Here is a 27,550-nt window from a genome sequence, read left to right on the forward strand (position 1 = left end):
GTATCCTTGCCATGATAGCAGGGCCAGGAGAAGGCGAATAAAGGCAAAGACTCCCCGCTCCTTCCAGCACGTGGACGCTCTAGGGTAATGTGAACTTGACAGTCAGCCTCAGCCTCCAGCTTCACTAGAAAACCCCAGCAAACAGCCAGGGGACTCCTGAGCTCCAGGGCACAGCCCAGGAAAATCAGATGGTCCTCAGCAAAACAGTATGTGGGCTGGGCGTCCAGCATGGTAGAGAATGGTAAATCAGAAATGGCTGGTTCCGGGTGTGGTAGCACACTCAGGAGGCAGAGGCAGGTAGATCATTGTGAGTTCGAGGCTAGCCTGGTCTGTAAAGTGAGCCTAGGATAGCCAAGGCTACACAGAGAAACCCTGTCTGGAAAAACCCAAAAAAAAAAAAAAGGCTGGTGTTTATTCAGATTACATCCCAATTGTTATCCCCTCACTTGTCTCTTCGTGTTCCCATCCTCTCTCCCTCTTCTGTCCTATTCTCCTCCCTGAGACCTCTGACAGAAGGGGACCTCCTCCCCCACCATATGACCACAGCCTATCAGGTCTCATCCGGATAGCCTGCTTCCCCTTTCTCTGTGTGCCGCTGGGCCTCCCCACCAAGGGAAGGTGATCAAATTGGAGGGCATGCCAGAGTTCATGCCAGAGGCAGTCCCCGCGCTCCCCACAACCACAGAGAGAATGAGCTGCGGTCCCAGTGCCTCCGTACAGTGCCTGGCAAACAAGCAAGTTTGTTCAATAGAGGCAAGAACTAAAAACTCTGTCTACTCAGCACCTTGGGTTCGGTTTTATACCGTGTACATAGTGGGGGTTCAGAAGGTGGTAGCTGTTTATCTAAATAAAGATGGAACGTTCTTTTCCTTGTTTGTAAACAGCTTTTAACTAATCTGCTTGAAGGAAATAAATTCATTGCTACAAAGTTAAAAAAAAAAAAAAAGAAAAAGAAGTGGCTGGTGGAGTTTTCTAAGGGGCCAAAGACACCACCCCCATCTTTCCAGGCTCCATATTGAGCACTAGGTAGGAACTGAGAAGTTACCTGACACCAGGGGACTTGAGATCACTCCCCAGGCTCGGCTTCAGCCAAGAAAATAGGCCACAGGTTTTCCATCAGCTGTGGCCAAACAACGAAGGAAAGAGGTGGACAAAGACGTCCTGGGCACAAGTACAGACAGCACAGTGAGTGGGTCAGATGAGTCCAAAAAGGACAGCGCTGTCTCAAGCCCAGATACCTTCTTAGGGAAAGTGGGCAAAACCAAGAGCCTGCTTGAAGAGGGAGTCCCACACCAAATCGGGGTATGAACTGTCACTGGCTTATCCTTTCTCTGGGGCATTTTGAACTAGAAGAAATCTGGTTAATTAGACTGGGTGGTCAGTGTGGTAGGCATTGTAGCCATCTTTGGGATCGCCACCATTTTTCGTACTGTCCCCAAAAATGAAAGGTCGAACCCGTTCCGGACGTTTTCCCAAAGCTTCATTTTCTTACATGCATCAATATTTCACTTGAATTTCAGCCCTTCCACCACCTACAATAGCCTAGAGCGTCTATGATAAAAGGCCCACACCACCACCACCACCACCACAGGAAATTCAGGATTGTGCCAACTGGCAAAACCCCTTTGGTGACAGCAGCTTTGTTGCAGTTCAGGGCCAGCTCTGTCGAAAGAGAACTCTAGCACCAGCCACAGGCACAGGGCAGGGACCCAATCTTTAGCAGAGATCGGGTGCAAAGTCCAGCCAAGCATTCGGCACAATAAGCAATGAAGACCAAGGCTGAAAATTGGCATGACAACCCAAAAGACGGTCTGGAGAGAAATGCCGTGGGTTCCCAGGGAAGCCAGCTGGTGGGGAGGCACGGGCCTCTGCCAGACCTTCTCACTGAGAGTAATTTCAGTGCCCGCTTCTGATAGTGCACCACCCACCTTGGGGGCTTGACTCCTATAGAAACAAAGATAGATAGCTCAGTCCCCAAAGAAGCCAGCTTCCTTGCTCTCCCGCTCCTTCAGTCTCCCACAGCACACGATGAGAAGAGATAATGGATTCAAAAGCACAGTACAAACAGCATAAACTGCAAAGCACCGTACAAAAGCTAGCATAATTGTTAATATTAGCAGTGGGTTTGTTTTTTCCAAAAGGCAGAGATGCCAGCAAGCACGTGTTGATGAAACCATAAAAAGACTTTCTGCCTGGGCCTGCTTTTTCTCCCATTCTTTTTTCCTTTGACCTGTGAAATTCTCAGTGAGTCATTCCAATGTGGATTGTTTTTTTGTTTGTTTTTTGTTTTTTTCCTTATAGCAAATGAAGAGTTGCTCATCTTAGGGCCCAGACCACAGGAGGCCTTTGATCCAGGCAGGTGGAACTAAACAGAACACCCCTAGGCCAGTATGAGAAAGCTTGGGCAAGAAGCATGGTAACCTCAGCAAACACTGCCTGAGGCTACCCCACCAGGAGAGGAATGTCCCTTATCTCTGCAGTGTTCCTGCACACAGTACCTCTCAACCCACCAGTGTCCATGCCAGGACTTAACAGACACATGCACAAGACAGCGTGGTGATGCACGCCTTTAATCCCAGCACTCAAGAGGCAGAGGCAGGTAGAACGCTGTGAACTTTGTAGACGCCTGGTCTACAAAGTGAGTCCAGGACAGTCAAGGCTACATAGAGAAACCCTATCTCAAAAACCCGAGAGAGAGAGAGAGAGAGAGAGAGAGAGAGAGAGAGAGAGAGAGAGATGCATATCACAGAGGAGATGCAGGTCTAAGGGACATGGGTCACAGCTCTGGTTCTTAACTGCCAGGATTAATATGTGACTTTGGATAAGTCCACTCCATTCTCTGGACTTCAGTCTCTTCATCCGTAATCTTTAAAAAGTGAGCACAAAATCGTTTCCCTGCGAACCCATATCCTACGATCTCATCTATGTCCCTAATCTCCTGGGTAATGCAAACAAAACAAAAGCCAGCAAAATAATCTCAACAATTTAGAAAAAAAAAAAAGAGCAGCCCTCCTCTTAATGAGATTCCAATGAGGTTAAGGCTGGCTTTTATTAGATTCTGCAATTGTTTAATGCTATTAGAATATTGTTTGCAGAATGATTAAAATTATGAATAAAATGTAAATAAATGATTCATTGAAATCCGAATCCAAAGAGGCGAGAGAGCCACTGAGGACCGGGAGTTCAGTCTGTTAGGGAAGGCAAGAGGATGGTGAGTCCAGAGCATCCAGGGCTGGCTCACCACGAGACTCACCTGCAGCCTCAAAAATGGACACAAAGCCAGGTGAGGTGGCACACACCTATAGTCCCAGCACTCGGGAATCTCTGTGAGTTCGAGGCCAGCCTAGTCTACAAAGGGAGTCCGGGACAGCCAAGGCTACACAGAAAAATCCTGTCTTGAAAAAACCAAAGAAAGAAAAGAACGAACACAAACAGGAGAGGGATCTAGGCCCTTTCCCAGATTTTTTTCTGAACCTAACAGCACAATGCTAAATCACATTTGGCATACTTTGAGACTTCGGTGATTAGAAATCATCAAAATTGATAGTATTGTCATACACACACACACACACACACACACACACACACACACACACACACCCCTCTGAGAATCTGTGGAAATCCTGGCCTTAAGATATGTAAGAAGTGAGTGAGCCCTTGACTTCAGTTGCTACCTGGAGTCCCCCATAAGAAGCCATCATCTAAGGCCCACAATATAATGGGTGCTCAACAGATATTAACAAGGAGGAAGAGTGTCCGTGCCCTTCCTGATCAGCAGGAATAAGACTCAAGACAACCAGGTTCCTTCTCAAGGCGGTTTACTCAGGAATGAAGTTACAGCAGTATCGCTTTGTGGAGAATGGCCCCGCCCCCAGGCGGGCAAAGGCTTATACCCTCAGCAAGAGCCAATCAGGGAGAGCCACGTGTAGCCTCTCCATAGGTCCGAAATGAGTCACAGAGACCGTAAGGCTTGATGCCCATGCTGATAGCCGTATAAGGACTTGTTTACCAGGGAGAGCACTCACCGGCGGGACGGTGGAAGGCGAAGCCAGCGCCATCTTTAGGCGTGGCAACATCGCAGCTCTCGACAGAAGAGGAAGGGGGAGAAGAAAAGAATAGGAGGAGGGGGCAGGGAAGAGGAGGGCAGTGACTAGAGTGACATCATCATCATCATCATCATCATCATCATCATCATCATCATAACAAGAAACCTGTAACAAGAAGATCTAGCCCAGATGAGAAGCCAATGGCCCTTCCTGGAGGAAGTGACAGCCTGACCAAGCAAAGTAGGAAGAAGCCTCCCACTTCCACTCATACACAGGCCACGGCATTAACTGGCTGCCAGGAAAGCTCTCCAGTGATGGAACATTCATTTGATCACTGTGTGGCCCTCCTAGCAACCTTCTAGATCTAAGCTCTGGACTAGAGCCCTTCTTGCTTCACTTCTGGCTCCCTGACTGCCCACCTGTCTCACTGCAGTGCCGAGTATATCCGCCCCTGGGAGCTGCTTTTAAAAATAAACCTTTGATGTGAGTTTGTTTCCTGGGCATTTACTCCTTATCTACCAGCAACCCATTTCATCATACACGATTCTTTAAAGCAGGTAACATCATCTTTGCTGAATGGGAGCACATTAGGAATCACGTGAGCTGGAGGCACTGAGAGTTCCTCTACGAAAGAGAAAACTGAGGCACCTGTGTGTAATATCCCTTGCACAGACTGACCTAGCAAACTCTGTGAGACCCCCCTAACTCGGTCTGTTTAGACACACCTTAGTCTCAGAATTCCAGGCTGTTTTGCCCACCAAGCTGTGAGCTCTACAGGGCCACAGGCATGGCCTTTCTTGTCCACAGCTGTATCCCTCAACACAGTGCTCAACTAGAGTATTCACCCATGTCTCAATAGATATTTGTTGGATGAACAAATCATACTGTTTATCTCGGGAGGTGATAAAGGAATGGAAGCAAATGTGTTTCAGAGATGCTTATATTACATATGGACAAAAGTAAAAGATGTTGTAAATACAGTGTTTGGCTACTACATCAATCAGAATCTAAATAATAAAGCATCAGTCCTCAAGGTGCTCAAACAGAGCATGCTGAAACGGTAATGCTGGCTAGTCCACATAATGAAGAAGTTAGGGTAAGAGGCAGAGGCCCCAGAGGCCTTAGAGATGCTCACAGTTCCAATCTACTGGCACCCTCAGGCTGAAGGAACCAGAAAAGCCACAGGGTTGCCTGAGCTGGGATTCAGATCACCCAGGAATGCTCTAACCGTTGCTACTCCATCTTAGAAGAGCCAGGGCATGGAAGTTGCAGCTTTTGCTGAGGATGGGGCCCAAGGCAGTGGAGAAGGGGGAGGATACACTGACTCCCTCTGTCTCTTCCCAGCACTCCATCACTAAATCCAGCCAAGAACCACTAGACAGTCAGCCTTGACCTGCCATCTTCCTACAACGTGGAGCTAAGAAGGGAAAAAGAAGGAACATCTCCGAAGCTGCACCAAGGCTGACTGTGAACCCAAGACTTGAACTTGGACCAGTATTGGTTGCGGGGAGCCGGCGGGGGAGGGGGCTTCTTATAAGACCACGTATAAGAGACATCAAGAGGCATATTCTTGAAACAAGTTTGGAAGGAGACACTTCTAGACATGAAATTCCCATCAGGACGGGTTGGATGATGAAGGTTGGGGACCTGATGATGCATGAGATGTTTGTTGTCGTTCTCTCAGGAGTCCCTGTGAGATACACTGGCATGTTGTATGTCCCTTCCCCCCATCGATAACAGACCCCACAATCACAAGGCCAGCCAATTTAAAAGAATAAGTTCTATGGCCCTAAGAACCATTGAAGTGTCTTGTTGTTTTGCCAATTCTACCCAAAGAATAAAATAAAATAAAAAAAACAGATCCATCAGCAGAGCCAGAAGGACCCTGCGAGTGTGCCTCATTGGACCACCTCCTCTCCATCACCCCTGTTTCCCACGAAGATGCTGACAGCCAGGGACTGCAAGAGGCTTCACCATAATCAAGAGGAATCAGAACACCAAAGCCAACATTCCCAGAGGGGGAAGGAGGGTAAGTATATGTGTGCATGTGTGAGTTTGTGTCTGTGTGTTTCAAACTCAGTGCTTCACAGGACTCTAAAGGAAAAGGCCGTAGACTCCACAGAGCGCTGTTGAAAAGGTGTTAGAAAAAAAAAAAACCAAGTGACCCAGTGAAGAATAATCATTCTTGGCATATCAATCTCAATTTTAAAGCACTACTTGCAAATCCCACTCAGCAGTACTTACTAAGATGTTTTGATGGTGCTGAAGACACCAAAAGACCTTGCCAGCCCCACACTGAAGATGGCTCCCATAGATACGGGAGATACAGCTGAATGTGCAGTGGCCTCGGGACATATCGTGAAAACCACTTTTAAAAATAAATCTCTGGAGACTTTGCTTTCTGTCTATGACAGAGTAGCTTGTGTCAGGTTAACTGTCCTGCAGAGAGCAACTATAAAAGTTAAATATATTGCAGAAAACAGCTGTTGGGAATCATCAGAGAGTCATAAAAGCAAGCAGGACTTCAGGGACCAGGATACTGAAAGAAAGCACAGTGAGAGAGCCTTCTATTTCCTTCACCGCTTCCCCTCCAGTTCCAAATGGGTGTCATGAGACTGCGTCAATGTCGAGCTAGAACCACAACAGTCACGCCAGCCTGAGCAGACCAAACCTAGAATTCATAGCCACTAAGAGGACCCCCGACCCTGGAGAAAGAGACCGGGCAACACCAGCCTTCAATTTCCTTTCAAAGAATCTTCCTACTCCAGAACATCGCATGTGAAAGAAGGAAGCCAGGAAATCAAGCCGCAAGAAGCTTCTAGAAGGCAGGATAGGAAATAGTTTCAACATAGTGGGAAGAAAGCTGAGGACACACCAGGGGGAAGGACACAGGAGAGTCACCCAGACTTGTAGAGACAGCAGAAGGGCTGCGTGCCAACGGAACAGATAAGGCAGCTGTAGCCCTGGCCTGACACAGACCGAATCCCAGTCCCAAAATCTCCGTTCGTGATTGGATCAAGGTGATCTATTATCTCTTCACCTCCTGCTAGGAAAAAGAAAAAAGGAGAAAAAAGTACTCTGTGAATGACAGCAGCATCCAGAGGCTCAACGATTTCTCATTCACAGTGCCTAATTTTCAGTAAGGCATTGCCCAGCCTGCCGGGAGACATAAAAATGAAAGGAAATTTAAAAACAAAATAAAATAAAACACTAGAAAGAGACACAGAGTTATACTGTCAAAACTTTAAATGTCCATAATTGACAAAAAGTTTAATTTGTTAATATTAATAAATATGTTCATGCAAACAAAATGAGAAGATGGAGAAGAGAACTAAGAATTCTGGAGCTGGGAAGGAAATAACTAGCTAAGGATTCAGTAGGTGTGTTTAACAGCGGAAGATGGGGTTTCTAAACCAGAAATCAGGTCCGTAGAAAACGTAGAAAAACAGCTAGACGGAAGGACAAAGGAGTAAAAGTGTACATATGCACATACAGAAATTGAGAGAGGGAAAGGGAATGGGGAGGCAGAAAAGGGGAGGGAGGGAGGAGAAGAGAGAGAGAAGGCAGAGAGGGAGGGAGGGAGGGAGGGAGGGAGGGAGGGAGAAAGAAAAGCAACAGATACCAAACCAGCAAGCTAGAGAGGGGGAAATGGAGCAGACACAGTACTTGAAGAAAGGCCAGGGACAGTGGCTCTAGGGAAACTCACACTCAGGCAAAGGGGTCTTTCCACCTACTGCCACCACAAACAAGGACAAAGGAACTTCCAAATGTATAGAGAAAAGGCAGGAGAGCAGCAACGACCCTATCCAATACCAGCAACAGGAATTTCCCATCCAGTGAAAATACCATCGATAAAAGCATAGCCGGGCATGGTGGCATACACCTTTAAGCCCAGTGCTCAGCAGCAGAGGTGGACAGATCCGTGAGTTCAAGGCTACATAGCCAGTTCCAGGTGCCCCCACCCCCAAGGTTACATTTTTTTCATTGTTTTCAAGGAAATGAAAAACAGAGAAATGTGTTATCAATATTTTACACATTGGGGAGAAAAAGGCAGGAAAATAGAAAGGCAGGCTTTGGAGGAAGAAAGCATTTAGCAGAAATGGGAGGGGCTACAGGAGAGGATAATATGGGTGGATATATTATCAAGATGGATTATATGCATCTATGAACTAAAGAATACATTTTAAACTGTGCTTTTTTTTTTTTAAACGAATACTACAGGAGTTATTCAGGGGAAAAAATGATCCCAATTTGAATACTGAAGTGGAGAGCAGCAGTAAGAGCCAAAAGAGTAAACTTGAGAATGAGGGTAATTGAGTATAGACTATTTAAAACAGCAATGTCTTGGAGGATCTCAAATACGTAAAGAAGTAACGTGCATGACCAAAATAGCATAACAGGAGAAGAGTCAGGAAATGGGATTAAAGTTTGCAAGGCCCATGTATTGTTTAAGAACCATGAAATTATTAATTGAAGGATGAATTCTGTTGAGACGTACAGTGAATCTCCAGCAGATACCGACAGACTAACAGCAAGGCCCACAGTCTGTTGGTCCATCCTGGAAGCTAAGAAATGGTGAGGGCGGGGAGGGAGGGAGAGAGGGAGGAAGGAAGGAAGGAAGGAAGGAAGGAAGGAAGGAAGGAAGGAAGGGAGGGAGGGAGGGAGGAAGGAAGGAAGGAAGGAAGGAAGGAAATGGGGAGAAAGGGGGAAAGGAGGCAGAGGCGGAGATGGGGAAAGAGAAGGAAAGGAGAAAGGGTTGTCTGTGGTCATGAAAGCTTAAAATACATAAAATAAGGAAATAGAGTGAACTCTCAGAAACATCTGGAATTCATTCGATTTAAGTAGACTCAACACCCAATTTAAACAGACTGTCAGACCACAAACAAACAGACAAACAAACCCAGCTACGTGTTATTTCAGAGTCTCAGTCACAGTCATAGGGGAAGGGAGTAAGGGGAAAATGGGAGGGAGGGAGGAATGGGAGGATACAAGGGATGGGATAACAATTGAGATGTAATATGAATAAATTAATAAAATATATTTTTAAAAAACAGAGTCTAAAAACTGTTAAGGGGAAAGATATAAAACAATATGCCATGAAGACACTAACCCAGAGAAAGCTGGCTTAGCTCTGCCGCTATCAGGCGAAACAAGACTATGAAGTAAAAAGGCAAAAAAAAAAAAAAAAAAAAAAAACGAGGCGAAAAGTATTCCCGCAGATAAAGAGGAAGCGCTCACAATGACAAAAAGTCAATTCGGCTGGGAGATTGGATCATCTGAGGCCTGTGCGTATCTAAGACATGCAAAGCAAAGGAAAGGCAAATCAATTATCATAGGTGAAGATTTCCAACACATCCTTCAGCGACTGATAGAAAAACTTACAGACAATAAGCCCAGAAAGATAAAGACTTGAACGACACGATAAACAAACTTGACCTCAGTGACATATGTAACCGCACGCTCAACAACAGCGGGGCTGCATTCTTTTCAAGTGTGTGTGGAACATCCCACAAAGGAAATTTCAAAGCAAATTTCAAAGGACTGAACTCAAAGAATGTCCTCTGACAAGAAAGAAAATACACTAGAAATCAATAGGAAATACTTTTAAAGGCCCCAAATGCTCGAAAATTACTAAGTACTTCCAAGTAATCTATGTTTCAAAATTAGTTAATTAATTAATTTTTTTAATTAAAAAAGAGAAATGTCAATTGAAGTTAGGAAAACATTCTGGATTGAGTGATAGTGGAAAAAAAAACCCAACATTTTTAGGCTGAGAAGATGACTCAACACCCCATAGTACCTGTGGCCGGGAAGAGTAACACCCAGTATAATCTCACCCCCAAGGGGTGCAAACAGGTGGAGCCTAGGAGCTTGTTGACCAACCAGTCTAGTCTGTGAGTAAATTCCAAGTTCAGAGAGAGAATGTCTCAAAAAAAAAAAAAAAAAAAAGTAAAAGCAATAAGCATCACCTCTTACCTGCGCACATGTGTGTTTGGCAAGTACCAAGAAGAACCCACAAGATAAAACTGATACCCTTAAGGCAGGTGTGGAGGCTCACACATGATCCCGCACTTAAAAAGGTGAAGAAGCGAGACTGTGCTGTCCAGTGTGTCGCCAACCTGGGCTACAGAGTGAACTGCAGACCAACCTGGGCAACGGAGTGAGACCATATCTCAAAGCAAACAAAAAGAACGACGCTCTCAAACATATATTAGGATGTGGGGCAGGGAGTGGGGTGGGGCGGGGCGTGGGGTCCGGTGAGGCATGGCATGGGCGGGGCAGAGCGTGGGGTGGGGCAGGGAGTGGGGTGGGGCGGGGCGGGGTGGGGGCGGGGCGGGGGGCGGGGTGGAGCGGGGGGGGGGCGGGGCGGGGGGCGGGGTGGAGCGGGGGGGGGGGCGGGGCGGGGCAGGGAGTGGGGTGGGGCGGGGGAGGGAAGAATAACAGAAAAGCAAGAAACTAGGAAGAACACCAAATTTAAGGCAAGTAAACTGGATGGAAAAAAAATAATAAATACATAAGCAGAAAAGGGAATAGAAAAACAACATAAAGTAGGGAAATGATCGGCCTAGTCAAAACATGGTTCGTTAAAAACTAATAAAATCTACAAATCCTTAGAAATATTAAGAAAAGAGAGAACGCAAACTATTAACAATGAAAGAATTTTTATCCTTAGAAACATGAACAGTAAACAGTTAATGAGATAGCATCATGAACAGCTTTGTGCTGATAATAAAATGTGCAAGTTAGATAAAATGGACATTTCTAAAGCTTCTGTGGTTTGATGTGTAGGAGCCCCTTACGTTCGTTCATGTGTCTGAACACTAGTCCCCGGCTAGTGGCACTGCTTTGGAGGGTTGCAAATTCTTTAGAAAATGGAGACTAGTTGGGAGAAATGAGTTACTGGGGACTGATCGTGAGATCTTACAGTCCAGACCCACTTTCCATCTGCTCCAGGCCCCCTGAAGGCACAATATGGTCAGCTTCTTCTTGTGTCTGCTGCTGTATCTTTCACATTGCGATGGGCTGTATTTCTTCTTAATCTGTAAATCAAGTGAGCCCTGCCTCCTCCCTTCAGTTGTTTCTCATCGGCTATTTGGTCACAACAAGGAAAGTAACTCAGACAGTTGCCCGTGTGGGTTCACTGTGTAATGCAATGTTGAGGAGGCCGTCATACAGGTGAAAGGCTGCAGACTGCCCAAAGAGAAGGAAGGTGTGTTTCTACAACAGGACACCACACACAATATCGTAAAATCTGAGCTATTGCCCGCATGGTGGCACACACAATTCCAGCCCTCGGGAGGCAGAGGCAGAGGCAGAAGGATTATGTCAAGTTGAAGTTCCACTAGGCGAGTTCCAGGCAAGCCAGGACTATACATGCCCTGTCTCAGAAAACCTATACAAAGAACAACTGTTCTAGGCAATGTATGATGAGCAGCACAGACAGGGCGATTAAACAGTGAGATGAAAAAAATGCATACTGTGATTCTATTTTAGTACATCAAAAAAATAATCAGGTTTGATAGAAAACAGATGTTGGTGACTTTGTGGAGGTAAAGACTGTGCGGGACATCAGAGAAGTCTTGGGTTTTATTTGTTCCCTATCTTGATGTGAGTTTGTTCATAGTGTAGAGGCTGTCTCTTTAAGGTAGTAAACCTTTTTGACTGTATGATACATTCTGTTTTTAATTTAAAAATAAGTAAGTCTGTAATGCACATTTAGTTTGGGGTATCTGTCTTTGTCTCATTAAAGTAGACAGTAGAACCATGTCCACCCCTCATGTCCTCACAGACAAGACTCCAGGGCATTGGAAGGGTTTCCAACATAAGGGCGTGCATTTTGGTTTTGTTCCTCAACTTTGATAGGAAAACTGATTCTATTTCACCTAGGGATAGGTTTCATCTTTCATGAGCCTACAGTCTAATAGCAACAGAGCAAGCTGATGAAGGGCAGGAATGTGTGGTACACTCAGCAGGAAGGTTCTTCTGAACTCCCCCCTCTCTCTCTCCCTGCCTCCCTCCTGCCTGCCTCCCACCCTCCCTCCCTGTCTCCATCCCTCCCTCCCTCTCTCCTTCCCTGTCTCCCTCCCTGCCTCCCTCACTCTCTCCCTCCCTCCTTCCCTGCCTCCCTCCCTCCCTGACATTAGGGTTTGAATCCAAGGCTTCATACATACTAGGTAAGTGCTCTACCACTGGGATACATCCCAAGCCCTCATTTTTCTTCTCAGTTTGAAGTAGGGTCTCCTTAGGTTGCTCGGATCGATCCTAACCCTGCTCTGTAGCCCAGACAGGCCCTGCACCTGTGATCCTCCTGCCTCAGCCTTCTGAATAGCTAAAATCACAGGACTGCACCACTAGGCCCAGGTATCCTAAAATGGGTGTGTATAGCAGACACCACAAGACTGTGTCTGCAACTCCACATTCTCTTCACTCCCGGGGGCCTGGGTGACTACATGGCACCTTTCATGCTGTGAGTGGCCACTTTCACAAAGGCTTGGAATTGGGGTGCTAGTCACCAACAAGCCAACTCAAACAGTGACTTCTGGAGAAGAAGAAAATCTTACTGGAAATAAATAAATTAAATTAAAAAGAAAAAAAAGGTAAAACTGTTTTTACCATGGTAATGAAGATTTGCCTAGACCTACATCTCTTTCCTTGGCTGGAGTGGTTTTGTGGGTGTAAGTGATTTTTGAAGAGCAAATTAAAAAGACTTCTTATATGTCCCAATAGGCAACAACACAGCACTGGCTAATGGCACTTTCCATCTCTAAAATAATTACTTTTGTAATAATCTGTTTATTAATGAAGTGATCCACAAAATAGATAATGATTTCTTAAGATTTTAAGCACACAGATTCTTCGCCCTTCTGCTTCGTTTTACTTTTTTTTTCCCCAAAAGCATACCACGAAGTAACTACTCAAAATACACTGACGGATTTTCCTAGGTACGACCACTTCCAGTAATGTGTGTTCAAGTAGGCCCTGTGAGAGCTCACATCCACTGTATTGTGCCCTTAAATTATTCTCTCTGATAATTGAAATGCTCTGAATCTGGATGTGAGGGCAGTTGCACATTTCTATAAATTTACGAAAATTCATTTCGTTTCATACCTAAATGGATGGCTTTTATGGTATATAAATTATCACTTAATGAGGTAGTTTGTAAAGAAAGTCAATTGAACAGCTTTAGAAGTTGTCTCATGTTGCTCCATCTAATCACAGGCGTGCTGACTGTCAGGATAGGATGCTTCCAGGGAATGATGCTGACTAGGAAAAAGCTGATTAGGCCCACACACAGGAGGATTAAGGAGTCCTGAAGGGGAAAGCATTACTACTACTATTTTGCTGAAAGAACATGGTACCAAACTGCCTTCTAAATGCCTCTCTGTACATCCTTAGTGTCGTATAAGTCTCACTCCTCATCAGAGACACTTCTTACAGGAGATGGGGTTAGCACAGAAGATAAATGACGGTGGGCTGCTCTGCCCTAAATGGACTGTATTACACTCTGTCCTTGCTCAAGGCTCAGGGACCATTTCAGAAGAAGAACCATAAACATAAAGAGCCCAAGATCCAAGAGTACCAGGCCTAACGCTGTCTCCCAAGCACGACAGGACCGTTGCACTTGTAAACTCACAGTAGATGTGGTTGCCTGCACAAGCTCTGCACAAGATCAAGCCAATCAATACTACAGTTGCAGGGGAGTGGGAGGGGTACTCACTAACCTTCAAAAAAAAAAAAGAGTCTTTTTTTCCTAAGGGTGTGGCCAGTGGTAGGTTGCCCATATTCCAGTAACTGGCCCTACACCTATGACAGGCACTAATTGGGCTCAGTAAGTTTCAGTAAGAGAGATAGAAAGAGGGAGAGGAGAAGGAGGAGAGGGGATGAAAGGGTTTAAGGTGGTCCAGGAAGGAGTTAGAGAGGTGGTTAAATGAGAAATAACTATGACCAAAATGCATTTTATAGATGTGCATGATGGAGGAATGGTCCAACTGGCTATAAAGCCATCAGTGAGCACAGCAGGAGGGTGTGAATCTTAACAAACGGGGTACTCTTGGTAGATGAGTTCTGAAAGTGGCACCTCTGGGTTAAGGTGTAACTCAGTGACAGAACATTTGCCTAGCCTGTGTGAGACCCTGATTTCAAACTGCAGTAGTATGTGTGTGTGTGTGTGTGTGTGTGTGTGTGTGTGTGTGTGTGTGTGGTAGGTGTGTGTATACATGTGTGTGTGCATGCATGTGTGTGTGCATGCATGTGTGTGTGCATTTGTTGCTGTGATAGCCTTAATATCCCAGTGCTGGCTTAGAAAAAGAGGCTTGATGCTCCTGGACACAGCTCTCCTTCACGTGTTCTGGGTTACTATTGCTACACTCTTTATTTTCACTGAGAAGTACGCTGTCCAGTCCCTGTGTTGCCTGAGGGTATAGCCTTAGCCTTGTAAGGTTTGCTCTATCTGAGGGAGTTGTGTTGTATTCTTCCTTGTCCCCAGAGTCAGTGTGTGTCACAAAACAGATGCCCAGGAAGGGCAGCTTCTATCCTTCTAGCCCAGTATCTGGTGATTAATTTTTTAAGTATTTTTTTATGTTGTGTTCTTTCTTTCCTAGAATCTGAGCCCCCCCCCCCCATCACTGGTGGAGCCCATGGAGTGCACGCGACAAACTTTCCACAGCAGTGCTGTGTGAATCATCTAGAGATCACTGGCTCAGGCAGTCAGGTACTGCCCACAGTTGGAGAAGGTCCGAACCCAGTGGGTGGGAAGCCTTTTAACCACCTTCCCTCACCACAGTGGACGCAGCTCCTAACTTGAAGCCATCCCTTCCTGAGTGCTGTGATGCTAGCAGATACTTCCTGAAATCCTGCCCACCCACCACCCACCCCAGATATGCACCTAAGGCATTTTTCCTCCATCCAGCTGGGCACCGTTCATATGCAATTCTGCTTTGTCCCAGGGCTAGTGTAGCACAACATCGGCCAGATCTGGGCTGTGAATAGATAACGAAGCCACCAGTGATCAAAATGAAACCTGTTGCAAACAAGACCAGGGAAACGATGTGACACACTCTCTGCCCCAGGGACAGAGTAGAACTGGGGTCCCTGAATGTGCCTCGCCCTCTACCCTGAGTTGGTTATGCAAACCACCAGTGTTTGAGGCTCAGGATCCCATCTACAGAGTGGGGGCCTCCCTTCATTTTTTTTCTTGCTTTGCATGGAGGTAAACCAGGCCACTGATGCTCAGATGTGGGAATACATGTCCCAGCACAAGGGCCCTGAGCAGCACTTGTTCATTGCCCACCTCCGCAGGGCTTGAGCACCTGTGCAGGAAAAGCAAGCGCTTCCATTGGACGTTGTGCACCACATCACCTACTCCGGCTTGTGGTGACATCACTGCTCCTGTTGGCTGCCCTGAAGAATCGCAAGGCTTTTGGACAGAGTTTCTGGAAGCCTTGTATGTTCTACCTGACAACTCTATTACTTTGGGTTAAAAACAAAACAAAACATTAAAACGTATGCAGCCATGTAACCTTTAGTCTGCAAAGACTGTCAGATCCTAACTCAGAAAATAGCACTGTTCCAAACTCCTGTAGCTGAGAAGGCCCAAGGTGACAAAATCCAGGAAGGGAAGAAGCTGCTAGCTGAGGAGGTTGGGAAGATAGCAAGAGAAGATTTAATATTAGCCAGACATGTCTGACTTATGTTACAGTTTATAAAAATAAATCACAATAATGTCACAAGTAAATTAACACTAGTAAATAAACATAATTATTATTACTCTGGCTGAGCACAAGATAACACAGTAGTACAACTCATGGTGGTCCAGGACCTGACAGTGAGCTAGAATCATCTGTGAATCCCAGCCATGGCACTGGTGGGTCTACTTACCTTCTCTGGACTGCTCCTCTCTGTTTGAGTAGAAATGGTACCCAACCCCCAAAGCCAATGAGGCTGGGGTGGTGTTAATTCTTAATGTCCAAAGCTGTGAGCATCTTGCTTTACATGAAAAGGGAGCTACACAGATATGGTCCAGGGCCTTGAAATTGAACCATCAATTGTTACTATCCAGATGGACCTATACAATACCAAGGTCAAAATCGTGATATGAGTTGCTGAGGACCTTGAAGATGAAGGGAAGGGCCAGGAACCCCAACATGCAGGGAGACCCTTGAAACTTGAAGAGCAAGAGAAAGGATTCTCCCCTGGAGTATGCTGAAGCAACAGCCCTGCAGATGCTATGAGTTCTAAGTTCCCAGGTAAGATAATACATGTGCAGTGTGTCAAGCCAATGGCCTCTTGATAATTCGCTACACAACACAAGAAAGCCAGATGGAGTCTTTTGAGCCTGTTTTAGCTAATGTCGGGCACATGTTAAGTTCTTAGAGATGGCATCCAGCAATGGCAGCTACTGACATCTGGAAGGGTGCCAGGCATTCTTCTCTGCTAAGTCATCACACAGAGGGACCACCTACTCTCTGCTCTCTCCATGGGCAGCCCATCCCTGTGGGCAGCTGATAGTGGCTTATAGAAGGTTCATTTCTTGGAAGCACCTCAATTGCCCTCTAGGCCATTTTTTCCTAAGCCACTTTGCTTCTGAGGCCCCTTCAGATAAATACATACAGGTCTCAGGTGACCCCAGAGGCTTCACGTAACCCCTGCATTTTCTGGACATCAGACCCACTTTTCTCACTTCTTTAGATACTTTTCAAGTGAAAAGATTTTGACACCCACCAATATATCTCCACCTGGTGAAACCCTGGCAGGCATCCTCTGAACATCTTTAGCATCGTACAAAAGGGAAGTCATGCCTAAATTCCACCTTCCAGGTAGGGCATGAGTCCCAGGAAACCTAGAGAGCTTCTCCATCAGGCTTCCCTCAGTTAAATGGCTTCGTGACTGGAGCAGCTAAAAAGTATGGCCACTAATGCCACGATGTCATTCATGTGCTGCACACCCTTGCATTGCAGCCGATGCCCTCTCTGTATTGCAGCTGATGGCTCTCAACCTAACCGCTCAGGGGACTCTTTAAGGCGTGGATGTCCAATGCTACCATTTCTTTGTTGCATCTCATACCATGAGGTTTACCTTAGTACTCTAGTAAGTTCTTTGGGTCTTGTCATGTCAATAAAAGTATTTTTTTCTGCATTTCACCTAAAAATCTGTTAAGTATGAAATAAGTTATATATGTCTGTGATGCTAGTAAGGATATCAAATGTATTTTTTTACAGTGCCATTGGTCAGCATATTTGTGTATGGCCATAAACAACTCTAAATCTACCTATTGGGTATTCTAGTATGCAGTTAAAATTACAATTGCTGTTTGCTGCTGTCCTGGGAAGTATTCCAGTACCTCTGTAAATATAAAACCCAAGAATTCCCAGATCCCTTATATAAAGTGCCATCACTGTGTACCATCTATACGCATGCCCTATATGTATGGTATATCATCTCTAGATCACTTATAATACCTAATGCAATGTAAATGAAATATGAGTAGTCACTACGCAATAGTGTTTAGGGAATACAGACCAAAAACATTAATCCATTTGATGTTCAACATAGATGTAATTTCTTCCCACTAGTTGTGAGCCTTAGTTTGCTCTACTTACAAGTGTGGAAGGCCCACTGTACTTCATCTTGTGCACAAATTCATCATGAGATACCCTAACACATATTCAGGCTGGCTATGCTTTATGTCTACCTAGCTAAAGCAGCTGTCTTTGTTTGCTTTCTAATGATGTGATAAAACACCATGACCAAAAGCAACTTGGAAAGGAAAGGGTCTATTTAGCTTACACTTTCCAATCACAGTCTATCACTGAAGGAAGCCAAGGCAAGAACTCAAGCAGGACAGGAACCTGGAGGCAGGAACTGAAGAAGACTACTGCTTACTGGCTTGTGCCCTGTGGTATCAGTGCCCAGGAACACCAGGACCAGGGGTGTCAATGCCCACAGTTTTCTGGGACCTCCCACATCAAGCATTAATCAAGACTTGACCACTTTGACCACAGGCCAGCTGGTGAGACATTTTCTCAATTGAAGTTCCCTCTTCCCAGATGACTCTAACTTGTGTCATGTTAACAAAAAGACAAGTCAGTACATGAGCTTACGATAAAACTGGCAATACGACAACTTTGTTGGGCTTTTACTTTTGGCTTCTAGAGAGTTCTGCTCCATTTTTTTTTAATGCGCTCATGAATTATCCTCAATAATCTGATCAGGGAATTTAATGAGGATGGATGGAAGAAATTTGCTTCTGTAGATGCAAGCTCTTTTCCCATCTTTAAAAATCAGAGCTGTTTTGTCATCTCTAGCATTCCTATTTCTTTCAGTCTCTACATTCCTTAAACATTACCAGTGGAAGATCTGCACTACATCTTCAGTGGTGAGCTATCTCTACTCCCTGGAGTATAATTTGTCCTGGCCAAGAAACTTGAGCTCAATTACAGCAGCTTGGTGTTGTTAGACTATCTTTCCTCATCTCAAACTTCAATTTTCTCTTACCAAAGTTCTCTTTTTCTCTTTCAGTCAGTAGATTGTTCTCTTCAGCAAAGATAAGGAGGCAAATTTCTTCTCTCGGCTTCCCATCCTACAAGGCCAATAGCATTGTGTTACTCGGTCTGCCATAAATCTGCAAATGACTGGGTCTGCTTTGCCTCCAGCACTGATTCTCAAACTCTCCTGGAGTATTTGCATATATATATTTCTCCAAATCTCTTTTCAGAGGCTGAGTCTATTGCTATGTTGTGGGAAGAGTAAGTGTTAAAACTCATCTCAGTGTGCATGGTAGTTCAGTAACAGAATCTATTTTTCATTCTCTTTTTTAAATGTTTTTATTTTTTATTTAATTAATTTATTCAGATTACATCTCAATTGTTACCCCCTCACTTGTATCCTCCCTTTCCTCCCTCCCTCCCTCCCTCTTTCACTCTATTCCCCTCCCCTAGGTCTGTGACAGAAGGGGATCTCCTCCCCCACCATATGGTCACAGCCTATCAAGTCTCATCCTGGTAGCCTGCTTAGCCTTTCTCTGAGTGCCACCAGGTCAAAACTCAAATAAACTTACTAGATCAGTGGGCAACCATCTACAAAGGTTTCTCCAAGTGTGATGATCTGCAAGTCGTTCAACACTAAAACTCTAAGGTACTTTTGTTTATCTAAACTTTTTTTTAAAAGAAGAAAAAGAGAATGGAAAAGGTGAAGGTCAAATTTTAATGGGTCAGGTGAGGAGATAGCACAGGTTACTTCCACTTGCGTGCCGTTGGCTAGACCTCAGTCACATGAGTACACTTAACTGTAAAGGAGGCTATATGAAATAGCATAGCACAGCTGCAGAGGATGGTGGGAAATGTAGTCTAGCTTCACCAAAGGAAACTGGGAAATGTAGTCTAGCTGCAAAGGAATCTGGGGAGTGTAGTGTAGGAAAAGAATTGTGAATAATCTGCTCAAGTGGATGAGAGGTTAGACTTAGGAATCTGTATTTTCAGGATTTCCATTCGCTTCTTATGCAAGTCATGCTTTATACAACTCTGCTCTGCCCATTCTGAAATCTGTTCAGGTTCCCAGGGATCTTTGCAGAGTGGCCTCCACCTTCCTCTCAAATTACTGTGATTAACTTGCTGTAACCATATAAAGCACAGCATGTGCTCTGCACCACCTGTAGGTTGGGTGGCTCTTGTTTTCTCTGCCTTTCTTTCCTCTGACTGCTCAGCAAATTCATACTCTCCAAGATTCTTGGGCAAAGTCGTTCTTCTGTGGCTCACCTGCCCCTAGGGGGCACTGATGTGGTCTTTCCTGCCCACGTTCTACCTGGACTGCATCTCATTATGGTATTGATCATGCTGAGTGGCATTCATTTAGGTTTGCTATCCCATTAGACAGGAGATCCTCAAGGGCAGTGTCCTTTTCTTAATTATCTCTGTATCCTCAGCATCTGGCACCTTGCCTGGTTCATGGTAGCACTCGGTAAGAGTTTGCTCTGCAGAAATCCTTACCATTAGACAACTTTCTGCAACCACTTATCTGTCCCTTTTTATTATTTTCTGCTCGTGACAAGAAAAGCTTTTCAATGTGCTTACAATTTTGCTGCCCTGATTAACATAATTAGCAAAGGTCTCTGTGACTCTTACATTTGCGCCCCTTCATCCCGCCCCCTTTCCACTCTACTCAAAGGTGACCTTCCACATGAGCCACTGGGATCTCAACAACAGGTATTCCAACACTGGCAATTACACATTAAGAATTCTACTAGGATAACCTCTACCATCTTGAGCCATGTTCATTTCAAGTTCATCTTCAAAATCCTGAATTCTTGAGATCCAGGAAGTACATCCTACCATGCTTATTCTTCAACTTAATAAACAGATTGGAATCTAAGCTCTTGGAATGTCCAGCCTTTAAGAGGCTCTCTCTGAACTCTGACTCTCTCTCTCTGACTTTGTCTGTCTGGCTCTCTGTCTCTGTCTCTTTCTCTGTGTCTCTCTGTCTTTCTCTGTGTCTCTGTCTCTCTCTCTCTCTCTCTCTCTCTCTCTCTCTCTCTCTCTCTCTCTCTCTCTCTCTCTCACACACACACACACACACACACACACATACACACACACACACTTGATTTCACACCTTGAAGCAGCCATGTAAAGACATACTCATTGACAAGGGCCTAAGGCCTACAGCCAATAGTCTCATGAATGAGCTTGGAAGTGAATCCTTTGTCTCAGTCCAGCCTTAAGAGTTCAGAATCCTTGGGCCAGTGACACAGCTCAGCACATGAAGCCAATGACCTGATTTTCATTCCTGGTGCCCACGTGGTTGGAGGAGGGAACTGACTTTCCTCTAACTTCCAGAAACGTGCCGTGGCCTGTGCACACCCACTCACACACATAGTGCATATATACATATTCATACGCAAAAGAAGTAGATGAATGTAGGAAAGAGCTAGGGATCCTGCATATCATTTTGGGGCTGGAGATCTCAACAGTCTTAGATTCTCTGAGGCCCATGAGTGGAAGAATGTGCTTCCTGGATTTCAGGAATGCTGAGTTCACAACTCCAGCTCATATCTAACGGCAATGTTATGAGCGTCCCTAAGCCCCCAAAGCACCCTGCTATACTCCAGGACATCTGGTACTGCGGAAAACAGTAACTATTTGCTATTTTAAGAATTTTAGGTGATGCCTAATACAACTGAGCCTGCCATGCTCGTTGACATATTAACTTCCAAACTTTAGGTCAGAGTACAGCACCACAGAGATGCGATCATCAGCCAAGAGCAGCCAGAGTTTACCTGGGGGAAGGTACAGTACAACTTCCATTTGTGAGTTTGAGACTTGTGTCTACAAGGAACCAACCACATCCTCTACCTGTTGGATGGCTCAAACTCCCTGGTAACGGCAGACTACCTCCCTTCTCTCTGTGCGTCTGCACTGAAAATTTTATACTCTGGATTCATTGATTTCCACATCTTTTGACGTGAGGATTAAGAAAAACAATTTAACATTTAAAAAGGAAGAAAGGAAAAGGAGTTTTGAACAGCGTCTGACATATAGTAAGTGCTAAGTGAACGTCCGCTGTTATTGGCATTTTCATCATTGGTACATCTTTATTTCATATTCTTTCACCTCAACTCGTAGGCCTCATGCTTTTGAATAACACATACACATGTACCACCACATGTCATTCTTTATTCCCAATAAAAACAATCTGGATCGCAATTATGAGGTCCTATCGGCTACCATTTTGAAATCTTAAGTTCCGCTGAGTTGGATTTATCCTGTAGATTGGTGTACAAAGATCCTAGAACCAAACAGTATTCAAATTCTGAGCTTTCTGCCCAAGTTGTTCTAACTTCCACCCCTTGTTACGTTTAAATCCTAGTCGTTTCTACCAAACTTTGATGTCACCCAGAACTCTCAAGATAATCTTGAAATTGTCTGAAACCATACTGACACTGACTGAGGGCTGAGGTGCCAATGGGAAGACATCTGTTGCTGTCTAGAAAGACGCAGGCACCTACAGAATGCATCTCATTTGCCCCTTTCCCTGAATCTGCAGCCAGAAGACCTATAAATCATTAGGTCTTGTAAAGAAAACCCTCTGGTAAATATTGTCCAGTGCTTTGAGAGTCATGAAGAGAGTGAATGTACAGGGTTATGATAGCATGTCACTTTCTTCCCAGAGTGCTGGGGCTGAAACCTTTTTTAATCTCAAGAATACTCGATTCTTCCAGTAACAATGGTTTATCATGTTTAAGTAGTTTCCACTCAAGGCGGTTTATGACATGATAAAAATGCGCCTTCTTTTGTATAATCAGATGGTGTGGCACACCTGACCTGTTTTCCTCTACAGCCTAATTGTGGTGCTTTTTTTGTACTTTGGCTTGCGGCTTCTCCCCTCTATCTTCCTTTTAGGTGCCATCTAATCTACCTCACTCTTGAAGACCTCCTTTCACCGTGTGTTTTAACCTGTGAGTTGCTTCAGACCTCTTAGAAGTCGGTAAGTGGTAAGTCTTAAATAAAAATAGTGTGTTTCTGAGCAGTCATATGTGAGTGGGATTTTCAGTAAGACAGCCAGCAATGGAGCATCCAAGAAAAAGGCTACCCTTAGCAAGGGGACTGCATGCATCCTTTTGGTGTGAAAGATAGCAGAGTTTCTGCTTAATCGTTTAGACTTTTCATTTTATGTTTTCTTATAGCAAGGTATTCTTGGGCCAGGTGGTGGCTTGTATCACAAGTTTGAGGCTATTCCAAGGATGCAGCGGACACTCAATGACCTTTTTTATGAGGCTAAATACATCTTTCTCTACTTGCCTTGTCCCCCGTGGTTCCAGCAGTGGAGCCTCTGCACCATGTTGCTGACAGTCATCTTTCTACTGGCCATTGATTCAGGAATTCTTTCTCCCGACTTCCTCTATAGAGAAAGTGCATGGTGCAGCTTCAGAAGTTCTGACAGAGATCAGTAAGGAAGATAAAGTGAAAATTTACATATCCAAAAGATACCAAACAGCTAAAACCATTAGATGCTTTGGCACTGCAAAAACAGATGTATCTCTGTTGGGGTTGGTCTGGAGCTACTATGTATTCAAATGTTAATTGCTTGTCCCTCAAGATTCGAGGAACAAACTCTTACAAATCCAAAATGATGTTGTGGTTGTATGTAAACCTTGCCTCCCAAGTCATCTCTGATTGGCCAATAAAGCTGCCTACACCTAGGCTGGGCAGAAGAGAAGTAGGCGGAGCCAGAGTTGGCACGCTTGGGGGGGAGGGGGCCACAAGGGGAGAGAGGAAGGGGGAAGAAAGACAGCAGGTCGCCATCCGTTAGTGTGAGCTAGAAGCAGGCAGTGGAGAGCAGCTTGCTCTGAGGATTGGCATGACGGAGAGAAGCGACCCAAATAGAAAACATGTGCAAGTATTTATGGGAATTTTGGCTGGGAAATGGACTAGATAGGTTATTGGGTTAATATCTGCCCAGCCCCAGTGCGTTAAAGCTTATCAAAATCTAACAGGTTTCTGTGTGTTTTATTTATATAATAGCAGGCTAAGGAATAACTGCCACCTTAATAATTATATGAATCAGTATTAATTATTAATAAATCATTTTATGTGTCTTAAGCCTCCATTGACAGTTAGGCATCATATTCTATTTTCAATTTGTGGAGGCCATAAAGGATATATTCCCCAGAGGAAGGACTTGTGTGTTACTTGTGGGTGCCATAGGATGCCCCTGCTTTGAAAGTGCAAACACACAGTAACTCCTTAGATGAAGCCCTGGCCCAGGCTCGATTGTTAAATGGCTGATAGAAATAAGACTTGCTGCCTAAAGCTGACCACTATGATCCTCCTGCCTCAGCCTGTTACTCTTCCAAAGCACATAGGGGCTGCAGCATACAGCCAGACAGCCGAATCCTAGTGACGAACATGGAATAAGGCAATAAAGCAATGATTTTCAACCTGTGGGTCTAGACCCCTTGGGGGTCTAATGATTCTTTCACAGGGGTCATATATCAGCTATTATAATTGTGATGTAATAGTAGCAAACTTACAGTTATGAAGAAGCAATGAAAATAATTTTATGGTTGCAGGTCATCACAACATGAGGAATTGTATTAAAGGGTTTCAGTATTAGGAAGGTTGAGAACCACTGCTTTACTCATTGAATAAAGGGAGCAAAGAGACTACAAGATCCAGAAGATGGAAAAAGAGTGGTGTGAACTCTGTCTTCTGGACACTACATAACCATTGCATTGATAACTCTCAGCAGCTGTGGTTACCTACACAAGACCCACGCAAGATGCAGCCTGTCAACACCCCACAATGGATAAGGGGAGGACCCACAAAGCCCTACACCTCCTAGAAGCACTACTGACAATTCATGGTTGCTGGGAGCAGGTGAGTCATTTTTTTCCGTGCTGCAGCCACTGCTTAGTTACCCATGCTCCAGCAAATATCCTCCCACTCATGCGCGCACAAACAACCCTAATTAAACCTAGCAGGTCACTATAAACAAAACAAACAAACAAATGACATAAAAAAAAAAAGGAGGGAGAGTTGGAAAGAAAGAGTTCCACAGAAGTGGGAAGAGAAGGAAAAGGAAGGGATAAAGGATGAAATAACCAAATTATATTATGGACATGTATTAAATTGTCAAAAACTAGTAAATGGATGGATGGATGGATAGATAGATAGATAGATAGATAGATAGATAGATAGATAGATGATAGGTAAAACAAGGAACAATCTGGGTCCCTATTCTAGACAGGAGGCCACTGCCCTGCCTCTGATCTAATTCAAGGCTTCAAAATGACCAGTCATGACATGATCCTAGCCTTCAGCCCTGCCAAAAACCCAAAGGGAGTTGACAAACAGTGGCATCAATGGACTCAGGAAGACAGCAGGGGTCAAGCAAGCTCATTGCCTCTTTATTCTTAAAAACAGCTCAGAAATGTCAGAAGCCATCAGGGCTCAACCTTCTCTTAAAAGTCTCCTGAATTTTGTCCTGACTGAACAGGCCCCGGTGAGTAAAAGAATCTTCTAAAATGCAATTAAAGTTTCTTTTCCAGATCCCTCCAATCATTTGGGTTTTATTTTTATACTCTCTCATAAACACTGGCCTCTTCTTAAACATTCAAAAGTAAAGTTGAAGTTTGATCATTATAAATAATTCATCAGCCAACGACTGCGTTCTGAGCGCCAGCCCTCCATCGGCCCCCTCCCCTGTGGATGTGTCACGGCATCAATGGGGAGTGAAGAAGCCGAGCTCAGAAACACATAGACTATGTCTCCTGCCAGTTTGGGAGTCGGTGCCACCCAGGAAAATTGTTAGTGGCTCTGTTTAATTAGCACTCCTGCCACCTGCAAACAAGTGGTACTAAAAAAGGGTGCTGAATCCCTGCCATTGAGAATTCCCAAAAAAGACAGCCGTGAGCTTCATTCTGAGCCCTAGCATCTAATACTTCACTGATTTAGGCAGCAAGGGAGTTATACTTTCATTTTCACCCTTCCCTAAAAGGGTTTTTAGCAATGAGTTCTGCTTCAGAAACTGCCTTCAAAATCAGTCCCTTAACCCAATGCTCAGACTACCCCTGACCTGCTAGAACCTGCCCCATCCAAGAAGCCATCCTGACCAGCCTTGCTCCTGGGGATATCCGATATCTGTGACCCCCTTCACACTTGGAGACTCCTCCCACGCCTGAGCACTAAGGCATAGTTCTTGCTAACACCGTTGTTATTCTAACCCTGATAATGAGCAAGTCAAAAATGCTATCGAGTTGCCTTAATCCCTTTGAGGGGAATAAACAGGGTGAAAATGATGACCATCTAACCATCTTATGCCATTAAAAGTCCCCAGCTTAAATGGTTGCCATGTGCCTTTGTGGCACATCAGAGAGTAAGGTGGCCCCAGAAACAATTCAGCAACTCTGTCTTCCTTTTTGAATCAATGGCGTGGGGTCAGATTGCAGGACACATAGTAGGTGCTAAACAGATTTTTATAGGCTGATTTAGCCACTGGAAGAACAGTTGGTTGATTTATTAATTCTTTTGATGCCAAGTAGCAGTGGTTTTAGTGGAGCACTACAGCAGAAAAAGCAGGTTTGTGATGGAAACACAAACTCCAGCTAGCACAGAGGCTGGCAGCTGCTCTGTTTATATCCACGGTGCTGCTGGAAACAGATGTCCTGTCAAAGCTGAGGGTTCTGATGAGCCTTCCACTCTTCCAAGTAGCCCATGCATTCACGGATCTCACACACACACACTTGCCCCTCGTCTACATGAGCGCTCTGTATTCTAAAACTGTTTCTAGCTCTTGGTCCAGAACTGACTATGAATAAAGACAAAAATCAGCAACCACATGCCCATGGCAAGGGGAAGACAATGAGCGAAAGGCAAAATAAATTGCATTGGTATTTTCAGTAGAGTGAAACAAACAAACAAGCAATGGGGTTGGAAGTAAGCAGGCTGAAATTCTACTGATATCACCTGCTTGCTGTGCGACTGCGGGAGCGCATCGTACCCTCTCTGGATTTAGGCGTTGATAATTCCACAGGTCGCCGTGATGACTGACGAGGTAGCTTTTAATAAGAGCAGTGGTACGGTGGTTGGCATGTAGTAGCTACCAAGTAAGTGTCTATGTTGCTGAGGTTGTTGCTATAAATACAAATAAAAGGAAAAGTCCATCCTGGCACAGAAGGTATATGTGTCTCCCTGACCATCCTGATGGTGGCTTCCTACAGATAAGATCAGGGGATTTCCAGTGCAAAGCCCCTGTCTGTTTGGCTGCACAAAGAATGTCATACACTCTGAGCAGGAAATGGATGTTCTGGAGTGTTCCAGTGTACTTCCCTGTGTATTATGAGTTCATTCTTTCCTAATTTGTCCACATGATACATGCATATTAATCTTGATCCTAGAACTCAGCTTACAACTCAGCAGAGGAAGGGCTGGCCCTGGAAGCTACAGAGCCAATGGAGAAATCCTCAGCTATGACCAGAGAGGTATCTGTGCACAACCAACAAGACCCAGGTACCATGCAGAGAGATCAGTGGTAGACAGACATGGGCTTTGACCCAAGGAACACAGAACAGGGCAGTGGGGCAACGCAGAAGAGATCTAGACACAAGTCAGATCTATGAAGGCAGTAAAAAGATTTCCCACACAGCAGGGACCCAAGGCTTTGGGTGCATCTCAAGTGGTGGAATGAACTACAATGATCCAGCTAGAGTGGGGTTCTTGACAGACCAGGGCTGTGCTAGTCTGCATCCTATTGATGTGATAAACAGCATAGCCAGAAGCACCTGGGGAGGAAAGAGCTCATTTCATCTTAACAGTTAACAGTCCCTCATGAAGGGAATTCAGAACAAGACCTCAAGGCAGGAACCTAGAGGCTAAAACCGAAAGGACCCTGCAGGAATGCCACTTACTGGCTTGTTCCCCATGGCTTGCTCAGCCTGCTTTCTTATAGAACCCAGGTCCACCTTTCCCAGGCATGGCACCGCCCACAACAGGCTGAGCCCTCTCACATACATC

At 44.8% G+C, this 27,550-nt stretch overlaps 1 long non-coding RNA gene across 3 annotated transcripts in view; it reads right to left on the reverse strand.

Annotated features, from left to right (window-relative positions):
• LOC311602812 overlaps positions 1-27,550 on the reverse strand; it is a 43,379-nt gene that overhangs the window by 12,318 nt on the left and 3,511 nt on the right. For all 3 annotated transcript variants that reach the window (XR_014780855.1, XR_014780856.1, XR_014780857.1), the window contains 2 exons: positions 22,838-22,972; positions 18,540-18,624 (listed from right to left, as the gene is read on the reverse strand). This is a non-coding gene — a long non-coding RNA (uncharacterized lncRNA). The remainder of the gene's footprint in view (positions 1-18,539; positions 18,625-22,837; positions 22,973-27,550) is intronic.

Source organism: Acomys minous, assembly GCF_964271855.1.
Source record: "Acomys minous genome assembly, chromosome: 8".
NCBI classification, from domain to species: domain Eukaryota; kingdom Metazoa; phylum Chordata; class Mammalia; order Rodentia; family Muridae; genus Acomys; species Acomys minous.